The sequence below is a fragment of the Oryctolagus cuniculus genome, chromosome 13 (assembly GCF_964237555.1).
Source record: "Oryctolagus cuniculus chromosome 13, mOryCun1.1, whole genome shotgun sequence".
In the NCBI taxonomy this organism is placed as follows: Eukaryota; Metazoa; Chordata; class Mammalia; order Lagomorpha; family Leporidae; genus Oryctolagus; species Oryctolagus cuniculus.
The window spans coordinates 73,274,580-73,301,485 of record NC_091444.1 but is presented as its reverse complement, the minus strand read 5'-3'; the positions used below and the strand labels follow the sequence as shown (position 1 = coordinate 73,301,485).

General features: G+C 38.8%; 1 long non-coding RNA gene across 2 annotated transcripts in view; it reads right to left on the bottom strand.

The window, feature by feature from the left end:
• The window catches only part of LOC138844874 (uncharacterized), a 412,620-nt gene extending 410,570 nt beyond the window's left edge, over positions 1–2,050 (bottom strand). For both annotated transcript variants that reach the window (XR_011381280.1, XR_011381282.1), the window contains exon 1: positions 1,861–2,050. This is a non-coding gene — a long non-coding RNA (uncharacterized lncRNA). The remainder of the gene's footprint in view (positions 1–1,860) is intronic.
• Positions 2,051–26,906: the final 24,856 nt, after the last annotated feature.

Sequence of the window (26,906 nt, the reverse complement as noted above, 5' to 3'; positions counted from 1 at the left end):
TGGATCAAAAGCATAATCATTACACAAAAGAAAGAGGAACATTTTATAAGCATTGAAGTTTCATTTTACCAACAAGTTATATCAATTCCAGTTTTTTATATACCGACAGATATGGCATAAAAACATATAAAGCAAGGATTAATAACTAGAAGAAACAGAAAATTTCAAAAGGATAATGAAAGGTTTTAGAACAACTCCTTTGCATAGAAACAGGACAGAAAAAAAAATCAGTAACAACATAGGATCCTGAAACAACAAATTTAATAAACTTGACCTATTGGAAATATGTAGAACAATGACCCACATCTGTAAAACACTTACCCTATTCAAAATGTAGATAAACATTTTTTAAAGATTTATTTTATTTATTTGAAAATGTTACACAGAGAGAGGAGAGGCAGAGAGAGAGAGAGATAGAGACAGAGGTCTTTCATCCGCTGGTTCACTCCCAAGATGGCTGCAATGGCATAGCTGGGCTGATCCGAAGCCAGGAGCCAGGAGCTTCTTCTGGGTCTCCCACACAGGTGCAGGGACCCAAGGACCTGGGCCATCTTCTACTGCTTTCCCAGGCCATAGCAGAGAGCTGGATAGGAAGAGGAGCCGCTGGGACTAGAATCGGCACCCATATGGGATGCTGGTGCTTCAGGCCAGGGCTTTAACCCACTGCACCACAGCTCCAGCCCCAGATAAACATTTCTTAATGTTGGCTCACACAAGCACCACAAATACACAAAAACTTTAAATAATTGTTTTAAATGTTTAAGGGTAACATAAGTAAGCTAGAATTTAACCACAAAACGATATTTCAAGAAATTCCATCTGTCTGAAATTCAAAAGCCAAATTAAGCTTGTAAGGTATCTATGACTCAAGGATGAAGTAAAATACAAATCAGAAAATATTTCTAAATGCATGATAGGTACCGGCGCTGTGGCACAGCGGTTTAACACCTTGACCTGAAGCGCCAGCATCCTATATGGGTGCGGGTTCGAGACCCGGCTACTCTTCTTCCAGTCCAGCTCTCTGCTGTGGCCTGGGAAAGCAGTGGAAGATGGCCCAAGTCCTTGGGCCCCTGCACCCACGTGGGAGACCCAGAAGAAGCTCCTTGCTCCTGGCTTCGGATCGGCGCAGCTCTGGCCATTGTGGCCAATTGGGGAGTGAACCAGCGGATGGAAGATTTCTCTCTCACTTCCTCTCCTCTCTCTAACTCTGACTTTCAAATAAATAAATAAATCTTTAAAAAAATGCATGATAATGAATATACTTGACATTAAAAATTATCTGTGTACAACAAAAACTTTGCTCTGAGTGAAACTTACAGCCTTAAGTATAAATATTTAGAAGAAATGCTGAAATTATCCAAAAATCTAAAGTAAAAAGGGATGATTAATAGATTAAAATCAAATTGTAAAGTAAACAGAAAAATGAGAAGTGACTAAAATGCAAAACACACAATAAAGGTTAGCAAACAAAAAGGATTTACAGAAAAGTAATAAAATTGGTAATTTTCTGAGTGAATAAGATAAAAAGTGACCAGTCACCCAAATAAAGAAATAACAGGTGTCATCCATAAGAATACAGAAATTAAAACAAAAATAGATATGGAAAAAACAGATTCATAAAGAAGAAAACTAATCAAACAAGTCTCCTCAAAATACGACTTATTAAAAAGAGCAAAAGAAGTTCATCAGATATCCAGACATTGCTATCAACACTGAGTAAATCCAACCTCTAACTGAAACCCTCCTGAGAAGACAAGTACGGCAAAGCGTTAGCCAGAGAGAGGGGGTACACACAGACACAGGAGGAGGCCCGAACTATGGAAACTGCTCACGGCTATGGAGGCTGAGAATTCTCCAGACCTGAGTCGGCGGCAGGGGGCGGCTCAGGGTGAGTCCGAGGTCCTCAGAACCAGGAAAGCCGATGGCGAAGGGGAGTGTTCTCCAGTAGTCTGAGTCCCGCAACAGTACGCCTGGAAACCGGGCTGCCTCAGCACAGAGCAACTGCAGCTCAGCCACAGGGGAGAGCGAAAGCGCCCTCCGGCTACATTCAGGTCCCGTCTGGGCCACCGTCATAAAGGCGGGTGCCCGCCCACTTTTAGGGCGGTTCAACCTATTCAATCCATGCGCATGCGCCTGTCACTCCCAGACACACCTGCGGCAGCCCAGTTTGGTCAAATGAAAACCACCTGCGTTTGCCTTTTCAGTAGAAGGGTGAGTTCAGTGCCGAAAGAAGCACGGGGACGAAATAAGGCTTTACCAGCAGCTGAGGTCCCCTTCTCCAGTCGGGTTGACAACCAAAGTCAACCATCACAATCACGTGACATAAAAGCACAAAAAATACATGAGAATAGGAAAATATATGCCAATCTCAATAGTGAAGATAAATTAGTGCACTCCATAAAAATTAACAAGGCACAGAATGCATAAAAGACATATTGCCAGGGCTGGCTCTGTGGCGTAGTGGTAAAGCCGCCACCTGCAGTGCGGCATCCATATGGGCACTGGTTCAAGTCCAAGCAGCTCTACTTGCGAGCCAGCTCTCTGCTGTGGCCTGGGAAAGCAGTAGAAGATGGCCCAATTCCTTGGGCTCCTGCACCTGCGTGGGAGACCCAGAAGAAGCTCCTGGCTCCTGGCTTCAGATCGGCACAGCTCCGGCCGTTGCTGTCATCTGGGGAATGAACCAGCGGATGGAAGACCTCTCCCTCTCCTTCTCTGCCTCTCCTTCTCTCTCTGTAACTCTGCCTTGCAAATAAATAAATAAATCTTTAAAAAAAACATATTGCCAACAAATTTATCCTAGAAATAAAAATTTTGTCTACATCTTAAACACAACGTAATCCAATACATTCACAGATTAAGGAGGAAGTCATTTGCTCATTACACCTGATGAAACAGTATTTGATAAAATTCAATATCAGATCTTGATTAGAAAATGAAAACGTGGAGCCACTCTGTGGTGTAGTGGGCTAAGCCTCCACCTGTGGTGCCAGCTGCTCCTCTTGCTATCCAGCTCTCTACTGTGAAGTAGAAGATGCAGTAGAAGATGGCCCAAGTACTTGGGCCCCTGCATGGGCTCCTGGCTCCTGGCTCCTGGCTTCAGATCGGCTCAGATCCAGCCACTGTGGCCATCTGTGGAGTGAACCAGCAGATGAAAGACCTTTCTGTCTGTCTCTCCCTCTCTCTGCCTATAACACTACCTCTAAAATAAATAAATAAATAAGATCTTAGGGAAAAACACACACACACACACACAAAACTGTGAGGCTGGTGTTGTGATGCAGCCAGTTAAGCCATAGTCTGTTTTGGCATACCATTGTTGAGGGGCACACAGATTAAAACACAGCGAGACTTTGAGATCAAATTAGGAGTCTGTTAGCCAGCTGGTGACTGCCTTTCTCACAGAGTTAAGTCCAAAGAAGACAGCCCAGAGTTGCGGGGGGTGGGGGAGTTGGGGGTGGAGAGGGGGTTTAAAGGCAAATCTACATTCTGTTAGCAGTTATTCACGCAGGCACGGTGAGCAAGCAGGAAGCAGTTAGCCAAATCAGCAATCAACACCTATTCCTGCCTGATGTCAGTGGTTGGCGCCAGATGTACCGCACCTGATGTTCTCTGGTGCCAAAGGTTTCCTTACTCTTCAGTCAACACAACCCACACACCTTTACTTTTACTGTCTTGAAGTTTTGAATGTTTAGAATACCTCACCTTGTCACACCATGTCCCAGAGCAAGTTTGAGTCCTAGCTGCTCCACTTTCAACACACCTCCCTGCTAATGTGCTTTTAGAAAACAGCAGATGGCCTGAGTGCTTGGGCCCTGTACCCATGTGGGAGACCTAGATGGAGTTCCTGGTCTGGACTTCCACTGGGCCCAACTCCAGCCATCGCAGCCACTTAGGGAGTGAACCAGCAGATGGAAGGTCTTTTCTCTCTCTCACTTGTTCTCTCTCTCTCTCTCTTTTTACCTAAAATAAATACATCTTTAAAATAAAATAAAACCACATGGCCATCACGGGGGCAAAGGGGGTTGTATGTATCAGAGCCATGGTTTGATTCCCAGATACGCTGCATATGACCCATCTCCCTGCCCAAGTAAGTGAGCCCAGGACACCCAAGACAGATCCTGGTTTTGGCCTTGTACAACCTTAGCCATTGAGGAGGAAATCAGTGGCTGGAGGAACTCCTTCTCTTTGTGTCATTCTGCCTTTCAAATAAATAAAATAAAAGCTTTAAAAAATTGCAATTAGGGTTGAATTTCCTCAATTGAATAGGTTATCTAAGTAAACACCAAAAACAAGGAATCCACTAGTTTAATTTTCTGCTCACTTTTTTTGTTTGTTTTCAAGACTTATTTTATTAATTTGATAGGCAGAGTGCCAGAGAGAGAGAGAGAGAGAGAGAGAGACCTTCCATCTGCTAGTTCATTCCCCAGATGGCCACAACAGCCAGGACTGGGCCAGGCTGAGGCCAGGATCCAAGAGCTTCTTTCAAGCCTCCTATGTGGGTGCAGAGGCCCAAGCACTTAGACCATCCTCTGCTGGCCTCCCAGGCATATCAGCAGGGAGCTGTACCAGAAGTGGAGCAGCTGGGACTTGAACTGGAGCCCATATGGGACACCAATGCTACAGGTGGTGGACTAACGTGCTATGCCACAACACCAGCCCCTACTCACTATTTCTCATCAACACTTATTGATTGCTTGCATAATATGTCAAAAAAGAAAAAATGAAATTCTAGAGATTTGTAAAATATTCATATTTGCAAATTGATGTGGCTATCATAAAAATAATAGGTTATTTATGGGAAATAAGTTTAGCAATTTTGCTGACACAACAGTAGTACTAGACTATATCTCAGATTTAAGACTTAAATAGTATATAAATATGTTAAAGTATATGACAGCCCAAAAATTAAATAAATAAAATAAAACAAAGTATCTAGCAGATTTTGACACAACAATTTAAATGACATTATTGATAAAATTAAAGACTTTTTATAAAGATTTTATTTATTTATTTATTTATTTGAGAGGTAGAGTTACAGACAGTGAGAGGGAGAGACAGAGAGAGGTCTTCCGTCCGTTGGTTCACTCTCCAAATGGCTGCAACGGCAGGAGCTGCGCAGATCTGAAGCCAGGGGCCAGGAGCTTCCTCCTGGTCTCACATGCAAGTGTGGGGGCCATCTTCCACTGCTATCCCAGGCCACACCAGAGAGCTGGATTGGAAGAGGAGCAGCTGGGACCAAAACCGGCTAACCAATCACAGAATATATCTTTACATACTTAAAAACTCAATAATGCAAAGTATTTCAGCATTCCCCACATTAAATAAATTTTGAATGTTATTTCAGTCAGAACCCAAGTGTGTGTGCTGTTATATGTGTTTGTCTAAAATTTTGAAATATTTCAGAAAAATACAAAGATCAACAATGATTAAGACACTGCTGAAGATCAAGTAAAATATAGAAGGAAATGCATAAATTAAATATCAAAGTATGTTACAAAGTTAAACTAAGACAATATAGTATTTGAAAAAAGTAAGGAAATACTCCCATGAAATAAAATAAAAGCTTATATAACTGTTTAATTTTTGATAAGAGGGTACTTCTGAGTCAGTTCTTTAAATAAAGGAGGCTGCTCAATTTCGTGTCCACATAGGGCAAAATATATCTTTATTTCTATATTACACTTTATACAAAAAACTACAAGTGGATTTTTGGATCTAAATCTGAAGGGAAAATAATAAGTATTTTAGAATTCAAATACATAAAATGTCTCTATAGCTTGTAGAAAAATATTTCTTAAGGCACAAAATGCAGCAGTCATAAAAATATTTGGAAATTGACCTACACAAAGCTGGAGTACCCATGTATTAAATGACAGCATTAAAAAGTGAAACAATAAGCTGTAGAGTGGGAAAAAGCTTTGCATCACATTAAACTGATAGTGTCTATACCCAGAATAATTTAAATATTTTAAAAATAAGTTCTATGAATCAACAACATACTTTCTAGTCTGTTCATTATTTCTTTCAAACTTGTTTGTTGATGATAATAGCAGAGTTAGCCCAACTAACCTCATTCTCTATTATAAAAATAACTGAAAAAAACTTACATATAATTGTAGTCTTTGCTATATATGTTACATGACTGTACATGATCCAAATCTTTTATTTATATAAGCCATTCCTCAACAAAGCTGCAGGAAAATGTGAATAACTAAGCAGAACATATCAATTAGTAAACATAAACTTTAAGGGGGAAATGGATTTCTTTCATGATAACAACAAGAAAAGTTGGAATATGCCAAACCCTAAATATGCATCATATGATTTGATGATTAAAATAACACCAGTAGAAATAAAATAATCTTTCAACAGAAACAGAAGGTGAAAATCATAAAAATATTTATTCTTATAGTAATATGTAATTTTAATGAAACTCCAATAAATTTGCCACAGAAATTATTGAGTGTTATATGTGCATGTGTGTATTTTTTCTGCAGATTATGGTATTTTCACCTTTTAAAATCTTTTCTGACGGAGAGACTGCATCTCCCAGCAGTAGTCAATTCTTCGGTAGCAATAGCTCAGGAGGGAGCTTATATTCAATAAATAAAATGACCCTGACCAGAGACATAGTTCTTCTGCCTGGCTCCTACTTTAAGAAGGTAATATTCATGCGGCGCCGGCACACCAGGTTCTAATCCCGGTCAGGGCACCGGATTCTGTCCCGGTTGCCCCTCTTCCAGGCCAGCTCTCTGTTGTGGCCCGGGAGTGCAGTGGAGGATGGCCCAGGTCCTTGGGCCCTGCACCCATGGGAGACCAGGAGAAGCACCTGGCTCCTGGCTCCTGCCATCGGATCAGCGCGGTGCGCCGGCCGCAGCGCGCCAGCTGCAGCGGCCATTGGAGGGTGAACCAACGGCAAAAGGAAGACCTTTCTCTCTGTCTCTCTCTCTCTCACTGTCCACACTGCCTGTCAAAAAAAAAAAAAAAAAAAAGAAGGTAATATTCTTCTTTCTCTTACATCCCATGATTAGGTAGTAGGCAACTAGGGGCTACCTCAATGGCTTTGACCTATGATAATTTTTCTAATTTTCCAGACCTAAACAACTTACCCTGTCCTGCCTTATCTTTCCTGTGGAAACCGCAATACAGGCTCCAATATTAATCTCTGCCTCCCTCTGTCTTCTGCATCCTGATAGCCCTAGAGGATTTACATGGCTTTTTGAATCTTATGCCATATCCTCTGTCTCTAAGACTTGTGATCATAATAAACTTTGCTTTCTTGAGCCTCTACTCTCTCTTGTGTCCATGCTGGATTAGTCATCTCATAAAATAATACAAAATATCAAGGAATTCAAATGTAAAACTCATATGAAATATAAATAATATCTAAAACAAATATAGACAATATGTTCATGAGCTGCTTGACTTGGTACATCATATCCAAGAATTTAAAACATCTCCAAACATTCTGTCTACCAAGCATCTTTCTACCTAGCTGTCTGGTGTCCTTGATGTATATCTAACAGATTTTATGATACCCTATCAGAAAAAAAAATCATACTGTAGAACCAAAAAAATAAGTATCTAAAACATGTTGTTATTAGGACAGAAATAGGGTAATTGGTTAGAATACAACAGAGTAGAACAGAGTCTACATATTAACCCACATGTGTTGTATATACAGTGTGTGAATGTGGCTATTTAATATGTGATAAAGGTAACTTTGTGAATAAATCACTTAAACAACAACATAACTTATATATCTATCTATTTGGAAAAATAGAGCAGATTAAAATATTATTTCAAATTCAACAGTGCCAATTAAATTTATATTTCCAATTAAACTATCTAATTTATAATTTATATAATTTCTAATTAAAGTATATGTCTAAGCAGAAAGGTATAACAAATACATTTCCTTTAAAAACCTCTAAAATTGTATGAAACAAAACTTTATTTACAAAACTGGGGTAGAGATTACTATAAGCATGACACAAGATTAAATCTCATATAAAGAAAATTTTCACATGATCAAAGTACTCAAATCTTATGGGTTATCGTTAAGTATAACCATGGTTAAGTATTACCACATATAGCAATATGTGGGAGATGAAAGTATCACTTTGTAATATAGCATCTTGTTTATAGATTAAAGGAGAAAATACATATAATCATCTAAATATAATAATAAAATTTATTAATTAAGAGGAATTCCTCAACCTGATAAACATACTCATCAAAACCACATAGCCTAAATAGTAATTTTAGGATTTCATGGATTTTTTTGTAATATCATAAGAAAGAAAGAATTTTTTCTATTTAACCCTTAATTGGCAACCTCAGAAAAAACAATAAGGCAAGAAAAATAAATGGACATGCAAGGAATGAACAGGAAGAAATACATCTACCATTACTAATAAATAATATTAGGGGCAGATATTGGGGTGCATCTGGTTAGACTGCTGCTTGGGATGCTTGTATCACTTATCAGATGGCTAGTTCAAGTACTGGTTACTCTGGCCTGATCCAGCTCCCTACTAATGCACATGGAAAGTAGGGGATAATACTAAAGTACTAGAGTCCCTGCCACACACGTGGGAGAGCAGGATGAAGTTCCTGAATTCCTGCTTTGGCTAGGCGCAGCCTTGGCTGGTAAGGGCATTTGGGAAGTCAACCGGTGAATAGTTGACATCTCTCTCTCTCTTTCAGCTACTTTACCATAAATAAATAAATAAATAAAATAATACTATGTAGTATCTGGAAAACCACAAATAACAAACACAATTTTAGAAATACTATCTCTTCCTAGGAAATTATTGTTATAGGATTAGTCATGAAACAAAGACAGATAAACATTAGAATGCATTCCTTGCCCTTGAATCTCAATGGGGTCTCTCATCCTATTGCCTTCATAACCCACCCCCCAAGGCCACCTGAAAGGCCAGTTGCTCAAGTTCTAGGAATTCCTCTCCTCCTGCCGCCCCCTAACCCCAGCACCATCCCTAGCCATCCCAAAATGTAGGGTCATTTGGGGGTCAGGGCCTTCTGTCATGTGTTCCATCAGTGTGCACACAGGCAGTTGGCCACCAACCTCCACGAATTCATTTTCTCTGAATAAATTTGATCTGGCTGTAAATTTGCACACTGCTTCCTCTCTATTCTGTGCCTCTTTTCCTAACATTTTGGTGCCCCATGTGAGGAGGTACCAATCTGCAACTCTTTTTCTAACAATTGGTAAACAAAGATAAGGGGTTTTCAAAAAAAAAAATAGAAAATACATACTATGAAATAATCATGTATGGATATCAAAAATGTTTTGTACCAAACTAAGCTTATCTTTTAATCTCATTTTGTCATGAACTTTTTGAAGCATGTTCTCATGCAAGTACTCATATACACATTTCTATAAAACAGCAGCTAATAGAAAACACATTTTATTACTTTTACATGATTTGAGAAATCAAACAATATTAGCTTCCTCTTAAAGGATATTTTAGTTTTTGTGAAAAAAAATTTGAAAGACAGAGGGCACACAACAGTTGTTTTGCTCTCCAAATGCCACAACAGCTAGAACAACACACTAAAGCCAGGAGATGAGTACTCAGCCTAGGTCTCCCATCTGGGTATCAGGAACTCAATTCCTAGAGCTGTCATCTCTGCGCCTAGGTCTTCATTGCAAGAAGGTGGAGTATGGTGAACAGCCGGCGACCAAACCCAGGTACTACAATGTGGGCAGGGGCATCTTAACTGCTGAGCTAAAGGATCTTTATTTCCCTTAAGGATCTTTATTTCCTTCTGCCAGGACCAAAGCTGAATTGTTTTCTTTCTTTTTAAAAAAGATTTATTCTATTTATTTTTACAGGCAGAGTTACTAAGGTGGGGTTGGGGGGTAAGGAGGAAGACATGCATTTTTAATCCACTGGTTCACTCCCCAGAAGGCCACAATGACCAGTGTTGGGCCAGGCTGAAGCCAGGAGTCAGGAGCTTCATCCTGGTCTCTCATGTGGGTATAGGGCCCAAGGTCTTGGACCATCCTCTGGTGCTTTCCCAGATTCGTCATCAGGGAGCTGAATCAAAAGTGGAGTAATCTGGACTCGAACAAGCGCCCATATAGGATGTCAACTCCAAAGCTGAATTTCTTCTAAGTCTCACAAACTATTTTGATAATACAATCCCTGGAGGCCTTTAAGTCTCAATACAGACCAGAGATTGTATTTGTGATCTGTGCTTTGAAAGTAATGGACTCTACTTCTTATTCCTTCAACAGCTGGTGTTCTCTAGATAGGTCTAGTAATTGAATATGTTCTGAGGTGGACAAATATTATATTGTCATAATCGCAGGTCTAGATAGTACTCTCGGTAACTGCAGTAACCTGGATAGAGAAGGGCCATCCACAGGTTCTTAGGTCTTAACAGCCTAGTACTCCGACTCTCCACCATTACCTTAAGACATTAACAAGAAGGTTTGGTTTTCTACTGGGACTTCACTCTCAAACTTACCTCTTTGAGTCCTTCTATTCTCTGAATTCCTACCTAGCAATCTGTATTAATTTTGTTAGGCTATGAATACTCCTTACTAGTGTTTTCCTTCTTGGCTTTTGTTGTTACCCATAACAAGAGAGTTGGTTATTATAAAAATGCCTTTAATATCTTTATAGTGTCAGCAGAATAAGGGGTCTTCAAAAAGTTCACAAAGATGCATACTATGAAAAATTATACATACATTTCAAAAATTTTTACAACAAAAATAAGCTCATCTTTTAATTCTGCATTTCCATGAACTCTTTAAATTACTATTACATAGGTAGTCACATCTTCCATATTCATTCTTTCTTTTAGATTCAAATATATGTAAATCCTAGTAAAAGCATATAAGCACCACCATAAGTTTGCAAGGCAAACTTCTCCATATTACCCCCTAGAATACAAAGCTTATTAACATGAAATTTTTACATCACGTTTATGTGTCACAGCTACTTCTCTACCATGGTCTTTCTGGCTTCAAAGCTGCTTGTGCTCCTAACTGAAATGCTGTACTTTCTATTGTAGTAAGATGTTCAAATATATATTTTAGTGAAATTTAAATCATTTGTAGTTATTCAACAATGAAAATGAATGAAACTTTTCAGTGTATTCAAATAGCCCGATATACCTATAACCTTTTCAATAAATTGAACATGCAGTTAAAATTATATCACTAACCATTTTGAAAGTCTTTCTTTTCACTTTTTCCTTTCCACTCATATACATTAAGGGTTTTTTTTTTCTTGTAATCTGTTTAATAGCTACCAAGAATCAGAAAAACATATGATACTTGTCTTTTTAGGTCTTGCTGATTTTACTAAGCATTATGGTCTCCAGTTGCATTCATTTTCTTGCAAAAGACAGGATTTCATTCTTTTTTATGGCTAAGTAATATTCTGTCATGTATATAGACCACATTTTCTTTCTCTAGTCATCAGTTGATGGGCACCTTGGTTAATTCCATATCTTAACTATCATGAATTGAGCTGTTACAAACATGGGGGTACAGGTAGTTCTCTCATCTGCTGTTTTCACTACCTTTGGGTATATTCCCAGGAGTATATATCTATTTTTCAGATTTATGAGGACTCTCTATACTGTCTTCCATAATGATTGTACCATGTAGGGCCTTTTTACTCTTTTAATACTGTTACTTGTGCCTTTCTTCTTTTTTCCTTATCAATCATGATAGAGTTTTTTCTAACATATTAGCCTTCGTAAAATACTGCTTATCCTGTTGATAAATACTATTGCATCTTTTTCTATTTGTCTTCTTATCTTTATTTCCCCCCTTGTTCAACTCTTTCTACATTTAATCAAAATGTGATCTTCATAGCTATTTCATTTTCAGCTTTTGTTCTTGTCTACTACCAACATTTAAAACCATAAATGTCCTTAGAAATTTTGTTTTGGTTATTTCACAAGTTCAATGTGAGCTATGTTTTATCATCAATGACGTTTTAAGGTTTAAACTTCTTGATTATATCTTCTATCTTAAGTTACATATTTCTGTGTTTCTAAATTCTCAATTATGAATTCTTAACATTACTTTTGATATCAATTTTTATCATAATTGAAATGTGGTTATTGTTCAAGTACATATTTTCTTCTTTTGAAAGTGACTGACTTGCTCCCTGGCCATAAAATGATCTTTGAAAATAACTACCTCAGTTCTATACAGGGTTATAAATACATGAATGAAATCAATCATGTTAGTTACATTGTTCAAGAGAATATTCCATATCTTAATTATTTCTTTGTTCATTTTACCTATTAATAATTATTCAAACAATGCTAAATAAAGCTCTTTGATAGGTACCAGTGCTGTGGCATAGTAGGCTAAGCCTCCACCTGTGATGCGGGCATGAAATATCAGCACCAGTTCCGATCCCAGCTGCTCTTCTTCTTAGCCGTCCTATCCTATCTCTGCTTATGGCCTGGGAAAGCAGTGGAAGATGGCCTACATGCTTGGGTCCCCGCACCCATGTGAGAGACTCAGAAAAAGCTCTTGTCCCCTGGCTTCTGATTCCCAGCTCTGGCCATTTAGGGAGTGAACCAGAGGATGGAAGACCTTTCTGTCTTTCCCTCTGTCTGTAACTGCTTCTCAAATAAATAAGCACAATCTTAAAAAAACACTCTATGATAGTGATTTTGTCCATTTGTTCTTATATTTGTATCGATTTTGTATATATTTTTTAGAATATTTTGGTACACAAAGTTAAAATAGAATGCTCTGCATGAGCTTTTCTCCCTAACAGATTTTATATTTAAATGTATTTGTTTCAAAGTAAGATAGTCATATTAGCTTGCTTTCAGTAGGTATTGTTCTAGGTTTTTGCTTGTTCACCCTGTTACATTTCATCTTGTGTTTTCTTATATTTCAGTTTTGTCTCTTATAAACAACCTGTGGTTGGTTTTGTTCTTTCATCTCACCGTGTTTATTTTGTTTATTGTTCCTTTTTGTGCTCTTATTTTGTATACATTTTGGCCCTAAGAGATTTCTGCCAGTTCCTACCACCTCTGCAATATAATAACATGTATGTTTTGTATAGGTTCTAGTTATATGTTGCAGCTCATTTCCCACCCGCTCCTGAAAATCTTTCATTTCTCTTTCAAATCATGCCTGGCACCCTGGGGAAGAAGCTTTCTACCCACCTCTTCCTTCCCTTTAGATGAGGTTATTTTAGGTTCACTTCTGTCTACTGATGTCTGTTCTCATGTACTAAAGCCACATAATTGTATATCCCATGTGCCTCATGCAGACCCTCAGACCAAATACCCTGTAGAGCAGGACACTATTTAGATAGCATTGCTTTTAGATGTCTGCTTGGAATTTTCTCATGTTATCTATGTAACATGACCCCGCCTCTAACTAGCACTGCACACCTTGACATTAGCAATCTTTTCAGTTACCAAGACAGTTTCTTATTAGTGGGGCGATTTCTTGTTTACGCTGGTACAGAACATGTCTTTGTTCTGTAAAGTAGTTCAAAGCTCCTAGGAGATTAACTAAGTATATAATTTCATGTTACGCACACTATCTCTAGCTCTGATATTCTCCAGAGAATTCTGTTAAAAATCAAACAGAATTCCATATATATATTTACATATATATATTTCCATATACAAAGATATAGTTAATTTATTTCTCCTCTTTCAGACTTTGATAAAAGGAAAGGAAGCAAATTTATTTATAGGGAAATACCAACACATACATTCATTATTACTATATGTTAGAGTTGGGTGGTGTGACAATCTCACTGGGAAAAAAAATGCTCATATTCAAGCTACTTTTGCTGGACTAGGACTTTCAAATGGGGAGCAGTGAAGGAAGTAACTCAGAAGCAGTGAAGTAAACAGAGCTTAAGATTGGGACGTGGGGTAGGCATTTGGTCTAGAAGTTAAGAAACCATTAACGTTGGCCAGCACCGCGGCTCACTAGGCTAATCCTCTACCTGCAGTGCCGGCACACCAGGTTCTAGTCCTGATCGGGGCGCCAGATTCTGTCCCCGTTGCTCCTCTTCCAGTCCAGCTCTCTGCTGTGACCCGGGAGGGCAGTGAAGAAGGGCCCAAATGTTTGGGCCCTGCACCCGCGTGGGAGACCAGGAGAAGCACCTGGCTCCTGGCTTCAGATCAGCACGGTGCACAGCTGGGGGGTGAACCAACGGAAAAGAAAGACCTTTCTCTCTGTCTCTCTCTCACTGTCCACTCTGGCTGTCAAAAAAAAAAAAAAAAAAAGAAAGAAACCATTAACGTGCCTGCATTCCATATAGGAGTGCCTGGGTTCCAAACCCAGCTCTGGCAACTCACTCTGTCCTCCTGATAATGAGTTGATAACTCTGAGAGGTAACAATGATGGACAAGTGACTGAATCCTTGACACCCACATTAGAGAATTTTACTGAGTTCTAGGCTACAAACCTCAGCTCAAGTCCTAGTGACATGGGCATTTGGGGAGGGAACACGCAGATGAGATTTCAATCTCTCTCCCACCCTCTAATTAATTAGCAATTAATTAATTAATTAATTTTAAAACTAACTGTTTCAGGGCCAGCACTGTGGCAGAATAGGTTAATCCTCCACCTGTGGCATTGGCATCTCATATGGGTGCCGGTTCTAGTCCCAGCTGATCCTCTTCCAATCCAGCTCTCTGCTCTGGTCTGGGAGAGCAGTAAAAGATGGCCCAAGTCCTTGGCCCCTGCACCCCTGTAGAGACCCAGAAGAAGCTCCTGGCTCCTGGCTTTGGATAGGTGCAGCTCCGGCTGTTGCGGCCAATCGGGGAGTGAACCAGCGGATGGAAGACCTTTCTCTCTGTCTCTCCCTCTCACTGTCTATAACTCTACCTCTCAAATAAATAAATAAATAATCTTTTTAAAAAAACTAACATTTTCAAAAAATAAGATTGAGAAAAATGTCATTCATGCACAAAGAAATGCAGCATTTCCATTATATATATGGAAGGTCCATTTCAGACCTAATTTACTAATGCAAATTTATACCTGCCATCACCTGATAGATTTTCTGATGCTCTAAGTATTACACATAAAATTATCAAATTGGACATTCTAGATCTGATTCATGCTTTAAAATAAGCTATCTAATTATAAGCACAATCATGTTGGATGAGAAGTATCATGCGACATTGATCCTTCACCTCATTCAGTAATCATGGAGGGAGCATATTTCCAGGAAACCACCTTTCACCCATTTGAAGATCTTTGCATGACAGCTGACCATGTTGGGGCCCTAAAACAACTTGCTCCAGAAAAGCTTCAAGGAAAGGAGCCTAGTCTCTGTAGATTTTTTTTTTTTTTGAGGTTAATAAGACTGTCATCAGAAAGGTGCAGGCTATACATCTTACTCTGGGGTTATAAACAGTATCACATTTTTCTTTCTAATTTTGGCAGCGAGAATGAGTGTAGTGTGAGATCAGTACAGGTTTAGGTAAATTGGTTCATTTTCCATTGTTCTATTCATTTTCAGAAGAGGGAAAATGCAAAAACCCTTGTGTATATATTTTTAATATTTATTTTATTTACTTTTATCTACTTGAAAGGGAGAGAGAGAGAAAAATGTGACTGTGTATGTGTGGGTTGAGAAAAGAAGGGAGGGGAGGGGGAGGAGGCGAGGGGAGGGGAGGAGAGCAGAGGGGAGGGGAGGGGAGGGGAGGGGAGAGGAGAGGAGAGGAGAGGAGAGGAGAGGAGAGGAGAGGAGAGGAGAGGAGAGGAGATCAGGACATTTTCAAGACATCTTCCCACATGCCTGCAACAGCCAGGCCAAAGCCAGGGACCGCAAATTCCATTCAGTTCTTCCATGTGGCTAGCAGACTCTCAAACATTTGAGCTGTTTTTGCTGTCTCTCAGGCTGCATTGGCAGGAAGCTGAATCAGAAGCAGAGTACCGGCACTGGAACCAGTGCTCTGATATAGGATGTGAGTGTCCCAGATGGCTGCTTAACACTCTGTAGCATAATGCCCACCCAAACCCCTGCATTTTAAACTCCAGAGACTTTGCTCTTCATGAGCTATCTCTAAAACAAACAGAAAGAAGTAAAGAAATACAACATGAGAGAAGCAAACATAAAATAAAATCTCATTCTTAAACACACATTCACCTATGCTGGGTTTCTTATTCCTCTAATATCTGATCAAGCACAGAAAATATGACAACTTTTATTTGACATCAGACAACCCAAGGCAATGGTTAACTAACTGATTGATACGTGCTGATAGGTAATCCATCTAATTTACCCTATGATTCCAATTAAAAAGATAACAGCATAAAACAACTCACACTCACAGGAGCAAGACATGCTAAAAGAGTATAGTGATCATGTTATGAAAGCTATAAAATAAAGTTTGTTCATGCTGTTATAAATGGAAACATGTCTAATGAAAATTAAAATATAGAAAATTAAGAGAAAATCGATATCTACACCCAAAAAATCTATCTTATTCTTTCCTTGTAATTCTTTCTGTAATTTCCACTCTTTATATTTCTCATATCTATAGTACCCTCTGGGCCTCAAAATCCACTTGTCAATAAGAAGACCAGGGGGCTGACAATGTGGCATAGCAGGTAAAGCCACTGCCTCCAGTGCCGGCATCCCATATGGGCGCCAGTTCGAGTCCCGGCTGCTCCACTTCCAATTCAGCTCTCTGCTATGACCTGGAAAAGCAGTAGAAGAGGGCTCTAGTCTTTGGGCCCCTGCACCCTTGTACAGACCTGGAAGAAACACCTGACTCCTGGCTTTGGATTGGCACAGCTCCAGGCTTTGCAGCCATCTGGGAAGTGAACCAGCAGATGGAAGACCTTTCTCTTTCTCTTTCTGCCTCTGCCTCTCTATAACTCTGCCTTTCAAATAAGTAAATAAATCTTTTAAAAAAAATAAGAAGGCCAGGTTTAAATGTCTTTAAATACTTCTAAAATTTATAGTATTATATGCCTTTATGGATAGACTACATCCAATTTTTTCAATATCAGTTCTTAAAACAAATTTTAGTGTATATTCTGGAGTCAGAAAGCCTGGAATAAACTATTGTTCTGCTGTGCATTAACTATGTAGTTTTAGTTATTTAACTTTGCTTGAAATTGAATTTATTTCTTGATTTAAAATAAAGTATCACTATTCAATAAGTTGCAAGAATTAAATGAGTCAACATATATGACATTTTTAGAATAAGAGCTAATGAGCACATATTGGTTTTGTATTTGTATTGTTATTATTACTCTCATTTTATTATTAGCAGTTACCTTTAAACAAAAATGACAGCTGAGCATAATACAAATTCTTTTATCTCTATCCATTTTCCACTCTGCTCAATCATATCGGGTCTACCATATCTTAAGACTGTGTGCTTCAGAGAAGAACTTTGAGCTTAATTTATAGTTTTCCATGTTTTTCTAGGAAAGACAGAAACCTCTTTTTAGTGTTTAAATAATTTTTATGTATTTGTATATTTATTTAATGCCAGTGTAAACATTTCGTTATCTCAGTAAATCAAAGTCTCTCAAAGAATGCATGGATGCATCTTTTATCTTTTCGTTGTTTATTGTGAAGCTCCTTAAAAGATTTAATTATCAATCTTTTTATTTTTAATGTTTTTCAACACAGGACAGTTTTCTTTAATTCTTTATTTAAGAATTGATTTTCCTAAGCTTTGTTTTAATGTTTTTCATTGCAAATATTCCTCAGAAACCCTTAGATTCCCAAATTGAATTTTATTCTATTTTATCTCACAAAATTTTAGCTCTGTTCTCCCCACCTCCCCATACTCCTGGAAATATTCACAAGATAGCCTTCTCATATCACATATTTATTTGTTTGTCTTATGAATTTTCTCCAAAATAACCAGGATTATTTTGAGTTCCTCTGTTGTATGTCAAAATGTCTCACAACCACATATTATCACAGAAATGACGAAGTACGACAATGGATGAGGGATCTGCTCACTGAGGGGGCATCTGGGGCAAACCTTGGGAGAATCTCATGCACTTCCTCTACTCTTTATGAATTCTCTCGGTCTTCAAGCATCCAAGAGGCCATACAGGATGATGCCTTTCATCCTTTTCTCGGCTTGGGAGTGGTGGTGTGGTTTTCTTCTTGTTCCTCTGCTACCTGTGAAATGCCTCAGGAGCTACTTCCATACTTGATGGAAGAATTACACATTACTCAAAGATTCTAAAATTTAGAAGTACATCATCTCTTTTGTGGAGCAATGGATCTGTTTTATGATGATAAAGATATCTGTGGGAATTGTGCATGGTGGATTAAATTGCCACCTGGGACCCCTGCACTCTATGTTGGAGTGCTGGTTAGAGTCCTGGTTACTCTACTTCAGATCTACCTTCCTGCTAATGTGCCTGGGAAAGCAGTAGGTGACAGATGGTTCAAATACTTGAGTCCCTGCCACCAAGATAGGCGATCAGTATGGAGTTGCAGCTTCCTGGCTTTGGCCTGGTCCAATCCTGGATATTGTAGACATTTAAGGAGTAAACCAACAGGTATAAGATTCTCTTTCTCTCTCTCCCCCTCTCTCCCTCTCACTCTCCCTCTCCCACTCCCTCTCCCTCTCTCTTCCTCTCACTCTCCCTCCCTCTCTCCATTTTCCTTCTCCCTCTATCACTCTGCTAAATAAATTAATTCTTTTAAAAACATACCTATTTCTGTAGAATATGTAGAAATGAATTTTTATGAGTTAAAAGGCAAAAAAGAACTGGATTATGGGAGAAATATACTCAAAATTGAACAGGCACCCACTTAACTCTGTTTTGATGTTAAGTTGGTTGTGTCTTTGAAAGTCCCCACCTCTTTGTTAATAGGACTGCAGTGAAACTGAGGAAAGTATATCACTAAAATCAGCCCCCCCCTTTTTTTTTTTTGACAGGCAAAGTGGACAGTGGGAGAGAAAGAGAGAGAAAGGTCTTCCTTTCGTCGTAGGTTCACCCTCCAGTGGCCGCCGCAGCTGGCGCGCTGCGGCCGGCGCACCGTGCTGATCCGAAGGCAGGAGCCAGGTGCTTCTCCTGGTCTCCCATGGTGTGCAGGGCCCAAGCACCTGGGCCATCCTCCACTGCACTCCCTGGCCACAGCAGAGAGCTGGCCTGGAAGAGGGGCAACCGGAACAGAATCCAGCGCCCTGACCAGGACTAGAACCTGGTGTGCCGGCGCCGTAAGGCGGAAGATTAGCCTTGTGAGCCGCGGCGCCAGCCCTAAAATCAGTCTTATAGCCTACAGGATACAGTGATCGGTTCAGAGCCAGACACATTATCTCTGCAAAGATTATAAATCATCATGACAATTTTGCTGAACTCTCTGAAATGGAGGCAAGTCATGTCTCTGTTTAGACTATCAGCTGAGAAGTGCAACTGATTACTGCCACCATCTTGTTAGAACATGGAGCCTCAGTTTTAAATCAACATAGAGAAAGAAACTGGGTGTTGAATGCCTTGTTTACTCATGAATCCAATTATTTCATACACCTACCCAGGATATAGGAAACCATCAACTACCCTTTCATTAACCAGTCTTGATTGTAATAACTATTCTATATAAATTTTTAAATAATATGCTCTGTTTAGACTTTGGTAAGAAAAGTATAAAACATATATGAGCTACAAAATAGATTGAGAATTGTAGTGAAAGCATTCTGCCTCCTTGTGCTTAGCTGGCTTACTTGCCAGTTGCTCAATCATATATTGTCCTTGGATGTAGTACATTTTCCCCTTTAATATCTTTAGGTGTTTTTGTGGGGGCTGCAAATAGCAATAAGACTGTGTCAAGGGCAGAATCCAAGGGAGCATTAATACTCAGAAAGCCAACAGAAATGTAAGCAGTGAAAAAGCATGGGGGTGGGGAAGGGGGAAGCAGTTCTAGACTTACTGTTAGTGCCAAGAGCCTTTCCAGAAAATATCCTTAGGATAGGAAGGTGATCAAATCCCCTTCAGTCCATTAATCCTGCTCAGGATGGCAAAGCAGTTCTCCCTGCTCTACTGGTTTCCCTGTAACTCCCTTCCAAAAACTGCATGTCTTCTGGATGAGGATGATCATTTGTACGTGTGTATGTATGTATGTGTTCTCAACTTACTTAAAAGGCATCACAAATAGAAACAGATGGATAGAGATTTTCCATCAGCAAGTGCCCACAAAAGACAGGGAGGGGTGAGGCCAAAATATAAACCTAGAACTCTGCCTGAGTCTCCCACATGGGAGGCAGAGACCCAAAGGTCTTGAGTTTCCATCTACTACTCCCAGGATTTGCATTAGCAGGAAGCTGAATTGGAAGCAGAAGCAGAGTAGCTGGGACATGATCTGGGCACTCTGACATGGAATGTGGACATCACAATTTGTGATTTAACTGTTACTTCAAATGCCTACCCAGATCATTGTATGGTTTTTTTTTTTCCATATTAAAAGTGTACTAAAAGTTATGTACCCTTCATTAGAAGTGCTTGCCACTAGAAGTGTTTCAGAATTCGGAGTTTTTCAGATTTGGAATATCTGTATTCACTATACAGATTGGGCAGCCCTAATCTGAAAATCTGAAATACAAAATGTGATGCTTAAAAAGCTTTGAATTTCAGATTTTCAGATTAAGGATTTGAACCTGTGAATTTCACCCTTTCTGGTCTTTTGTTTTCTCTTTAGAAGGAATTAAAGTAATATTGTCACTATCTTGGTTTCACTTTAGTAAAGGTCATTATATAAATATGCCTGAGACGTCTATGATTTTCTTCTTTAAATTTAGCGATAGAAAAAATAGTGGTGAAAAAAGGGAAGAAAACTGCACTCGTATTAGACAATAAGTTCTCAATAACAAAATACCATATACTAGATGACTTAAACAATAGAAATTGATCTCTTACTATTCCAGAAGCTGTTGATGTAAAATTAAGGTGCTGGTTGATTTTGTTACTGTTGAAGCATCTCTTCACAGTTTGCAAATAGTGGCCTTATTGCTGTATCTTTACATGATCCTTCCTAGGTATGTACTAGTGGAAAAAAGTGAGAACAAGCTTTCTCACGTCTCTTCCTTTAGCTTTTTCTTTAAGGATTTATTTATTTATTTACTTACTTACTTAAAAGACAGAGTGATAAAGAGAGAGCAGGAAAGACAGAGATCCATTTTCCACTGCTGGGTCCCTCCTCAATGGCTGCAACAGCTAGGCCTGGGCCAGGCCAACGCCAGGAGCCGGGGACACCCATCTGGCCTCCCATGTTGGGTAGTAGATGCCCAAGTACTTCAGTCATCTTCTGCTGCCTTCTCAGATGCCTTACCAGGAAACTGAATCAGAACCAGAGCAGCCATAACTCATACTGTCACTGTGTTATGTAACACAGCATTATAACGAGCAGCTGTTTAACCCACAAGACACAGTAGTGCCCCCTTCCTGTCTGTTCTTACATAAGGCACTGTTCCATCAAGTAGGCCCCGATCTCATAATTTCATTTATCCCCAATTTCTTCCGAAAGGCCCTATATCCATACATCATCCCACGGGTGGTTAATAAATGTCTAAATCACTGCAGGTATTGGAGGGTCTCTGACACTTAATAGAATGAGATAATTGTCTATTGAATTTGTATCTTAGCTATTGGATGCCCAATGGCATTTGTTCACCCACTTTTTAACTTCTCTGCTGCCTTCCTATGTATAGACTTTCAGAGAATTTATCTGGTTTGCAGTCTACTTGTCCAGTGTATTCGGCTATCCAGGGCATAATTTCCAGCCATGGCTAAGGAAACTGGTGAGATCACTTTTTCTGAAAACCATTCAAATTTTTACCCTATGATTGGTTCCAATATTACACATGGTATCTCTCATGATTCATTTAGGCATTCTTTGCATTTTGATTTGGGAAAAACTGTTGAAGTCTAGGATGAGACAAAGTTTTAGGATTTTATACTCTTTTAAAATATGCTCTTTCTCAAAAATTTGCATGTCATATATATGTGTGCATGTACTAACTCATCTTACTCCCTTGAACAACCAACTTGAGTCAGACTGTGTCATAAAGACAGTGAAGAGAATGTTGGAGTCTTTTTTTTTAAGGGAAAAGGTTTATTGGGGGAAACCCTACAGACTGGAGGGAAAGGATGAAGAAGGAAAAGAGGGAGAGGGAGAGTGTAAGAGAGAGAGCTAGAGAGAAAGAGAGATCAAGAGACAGAGAGAGAGAACCACATGTTCAGAAACAGGTCCTCTTAAACCTTTGCCTGGGGGCAGGCACAGAAGTAGGAGGAGTGAATCCCATTAGGCTGGAGGTGGAGCTGACACCAGTGATTGTGCCATGTGGCTACCTGGCTTCCAGACATGGCAGTAGAAGCTAGAGCCTAGGATGGTGTCCGGGATGTAGACAGCACCATAGATAAGATTGCGTCATTTTACTAAAATTCCCCACTTTTGTTTTTTATAAAACAAGAGTTCTATGGGATTACATTAGCCCCAAAAGTCCAGTGCGGGTAGAGGGATGATGATCTGTCTTTAGAGCTACTTCCTGTTGACATGGGGTGACTAGGTACTCTCTGCTGGTATGGGGCAATGTCTCAAGCCACTGCCTCCTGGGTGGTGAGCTGAGTATATCCCTATAGCAGCAATTGGTTGACTGCCTGGCTGGTGAAGGCCTTGGTTCATTCCATTATCAACTCCTATAAACACATAAACAGAGAGTAATATAAAAGACAGGGTGAGAATAGATACCAATGTTCCTAGTAGTGGCACTTAGTAAGTAATGAGAGGATTTCGTAGAGGAAAGGAAATGAGAGGGGTCTCTGTTCCCTTTTGAAGACTGATGGACGTGGTTTAAAGCTGATCCCAACCAAGACTGGGAAAAAGGCCACTCATCTGTTGCGGGTGGAGGAGTTTATCTGTAGAGAATATCTGAACAATCATAAATTAAGTGGGGGAGAGGACCATCAATACACAATGTTGGAATCTTGAAGTCAATGAAGGGGCATGAAGCAAAGAGGCCACATTTCCCACTCAATCATCCTCCACTTTACATTTATTTCTCATTAACCATGTTTAATTTCAAGTATTTTTTCATCGGCTAATCTGCAGTTATGATGTGATTTTAATACACTATAAAAGGAAGACAAACATATGCAATGGTTTTTCTCTTATGACAGCATTGATGAAAAGTATAATGATAACTTATTTACTTTCCTATAAATACTTTATTAAAATTTTAACCTATTTTCTATAGATATCCTGTGCTTGTTAGATCTTGCAGTGTTTAAGAAAGGTATGAAATGCATTTTTCTTCCTATTCTTATAAAGTAAACTATTCACAAACTATATTGCCTAATGAACAAATGGGTTCCACTTTTCTGGTTAAGGATAATAGAACTTCCCAAGCTCAAGTCATGTATGGTGAATAAAGAGTGGTAAAAAATAACCTGAGAAATTCAGATTTTAAAAGGACTTCTGTTTACTATACTCTCACTGCAGAACTAAACTTTACAAAAATCGTTTTAATCCTATGTATTTCTCTGGGCTTTGATGTATCAAATTAAAGAAAAAAAGTAAATTGAATATTCTCAAAGAAAAGTTCAATTTAGCATCAATACATAACACTTATTTAAAAGGTAACACATATTTGTATGAATTGCAAAAATAAATGTATTTTATGTGAAATATAGTTAATATAAAATGTGAAAATCATAAATTTATCACATTTCTGTGAAAAACTACTTTTAAGTACATTATCAATAATTACACTCACTTCAATCCTCAAGTTGTAGGGGCATTTTAAATAAGGTTGAAAATACACTATACTCCAAAAATGGAGAAATACATATCAAACACATATTAAATTTTTACTCAAGTATCCCGTTTAGGACTAAATGTATCAGTTTTCACAAATTTTCAGCATAATGTAGTTTAAAAGTCATGACTTTTTAATCAAAAGGATGATTGTCATCAATATTTTATCAAATAAATTTTGTTGTAAATACCATTCTAGCTGAAGTCTATCAGTGTTCAAGGATGATGTATGGAAATATTCTTAAAGTAGTTTTATAAATGTGAGCTTCTATTTGAATGAAGATAAATAGTCATTCTTATTCTAGGTCAGGTTTAGTCCTTGGTAACATTCTTATAAAAGATTATTCATAGAAGGTGAATTCGCATAGCATCAACAAAGACCAGCTAAAATCTCAAAAAAAATATTTTGTGAATTCCTACCCATTAGACCCCAAACAGATATGTTGGTCATATAAACCACAGTGTTTTACTTTACTTTTGGCTTTGACTTTTTAAAAATAAGCAATTAATTCACTAAGTTTCATGATAAACTGTCTAATATGTAAGAATGTGATTTCTTTTTTTTCTTTTTTAAAGTTTTATTGAGGTGTAATTGTCATACAATATATCGCATATATGTAAAATATATAATTCCATCAGTTTTACACACCCATGAAGCCATCACCATGATCAAAATAATGAACAAACCCATCATCTGTAAAGTTTCCTCATGCCTCCTTCCATCCCCATCACCAGGCTATCACTGATCTGCTTTCTGTTACTATGCTTTGCTTTATTCAACATTTTAGATAAAAAGATTCTTGCTCATTTTTGTCTAGTTTTCTTCAATCACCATAATTATCTATATTTATATATGTATCAATTCATTCCAACTTATTTATCCATTCACTGTTGAAAGCTTCAATGAACATTCATAAATGTTTGTGCAGACATATGCTTTCATTTTTCTAGGATAAGACTAGCAGTTGAATGAGTGGAATATGTGGTAGGTGTGTGGTCAATTTTTAAAGGAATTTCCACCTGTTTTCCAAAATGATTGTACCACTTTACATTCCCACAAGCATTATATGAGATTTCTAGTCAGTCCACATTGTCACTACTACTTGGTATGATCAGTGTTTTGCATTTTGTCATTCTAGTGGGTTTATTTTTTTTTTTTTTTGTGATTTCTATGTGCTTTTCTCTAATAATTGTGAGCATCTTTTGATGTGCTTATTTGCCATTTTTGTGCAGTTTGATATCTTTGTCAAATCCAAGTATTTTTCTTTCTTTTTTCTTAAAGATATATTTTACTGGGGCTGGTGCTGTCACGCAGCAGGTCAACGCCCCGGCCTGAAACGCTGGCATCCCATCTGGGCACCGGTTCCAGTCCTGGCCGTTCCGCCTCCAATCCAGCTCTCTGCCATGGCCCGGGAAAGCAGAAGATGGTCCAAGTCCTTGGGCACCCGCACCCATGCGAGAGACCCAAAAGAAGCTCCTGGCTCCTGGCTTTGGATCGGTGCAGCTCCGGCCGTTGTAGCCAACCGGGGAGTGAACCAGCGGATGGAAGACTTTTCTCTCTCTCTGTCTCTCTCTGTCTCTGTCTGTCTGTCTGTCTCTCTCTCTCTCTCTGCCTCTCCTCTCTCTGTGTAACTCCAACCCTCAAACGAACAAATACATCTTTAAAAAAGGATTTATTTTATTCATTTGAGAGACAGAGTCACAGAGAGAGGTAGAGACAGAGAGGTCCTCCATCCGATGGTTTACTCCTCAGATGGCCGCAACGGCCGGAGCTGGTTCAAGTCCTGGCTGCTCCTCTTTTGATCTGGCTCTCTGCTATGGCCTGGGATAGCAGTAGAGAATGGCCCAAGTCCTTGGGCCCCTGCACCTGTGTGGGGGGCCCGGAGGAGGCTCCTGGCTCCTGATTCCTGGCTTTGGGTAATCCCAGAATGTGATTTCTTGTTATCAGTAAGAATCTTTATTAAGATAATGAAAGAAAAAAAATGTATTATGGTTAATGCACTCTGAATATGTATAAGTGAGATGATCAATTCAACTGACAAAATGCAATTTTGAGGCAGCTATATTAAATAAATATATGATCACACATGTGTGTCAATACACCAGTATACATGCACATAAACATATATAGATATATGTGCATATCAATACATGCAGTGTATATGCATTTATGTGAGTGCATATGCTATGTCAATTCTGTTACCCTGGGAAGCCTATGCTAAGGTGGAATTAATAGTGTAACAAATTCTTTGGGGTACATATCTGTAAAGGAAAAAGGGTAGAAAGAGGAAGAGTGGGCAAGGGAGAACCTCCAAAATGTACTACTGCTCTGACATATGTGGAAGAGGAGTGGAGAGGATAGAACAGATGGGGTAAGAAGAGCCTCAGACTAGATAGTGTAGCTGTGAGAATTTCTGAGCCAGGTGATGGGAAGTTCCAGAATAAAGAAGGCCCATTAGAAGAGTATTTTTGTGAGACTTTTGGCGAGTCATAGGCGGTGTACAGCCTGGGGAGTCTGAGGCTTCCCTCCCAATCCAGTGGCAGGTCCTACAGGAAGCTCTCCTTTAACTACTCTTCTTTCTCTTGCAGCTGATCTTCTCTTGAAATGCTTGAAATGAAATTTGAATGTTGCAAGCTCAAGGCTTGTTCTCTCTCTCTCTCTCTCTGTCTCTCTCTGTCTCTGTCTCTCTCTTACACACACACACAAATATAATTTAGACTAGTCATTCCTTGGTTATTCTGAACCTAAGATTCATTATTTATGACTTAATTTTTTTATTCTTATCACAGGACTCTGAAATGATTAAATGATTTTTTGAACAGTGATACAATTTTGAAGGGAGGAACTACAGAAAAGTAAAATTACTTCACCTTCTTTAACAATGTGTATAGAATAGGTGCTATTTTATTTAGTAAAATGTCTTTTTCCAAATTGACTAATAATCCCTATATTTCTTTTGGCAAATAGTTGAATTATTCTTGGACTCCTATTCTGTACTATTGCATGCTGTTTGTAGTTCACTGGCCATCAGAAACACAAATGCATGCTATTGGGTGCCTGTTGTCAAAGTGACTTAGACCAGTGTTATAGATTTCAAAAATCTAAGTAATTTACCTGTGATTTGA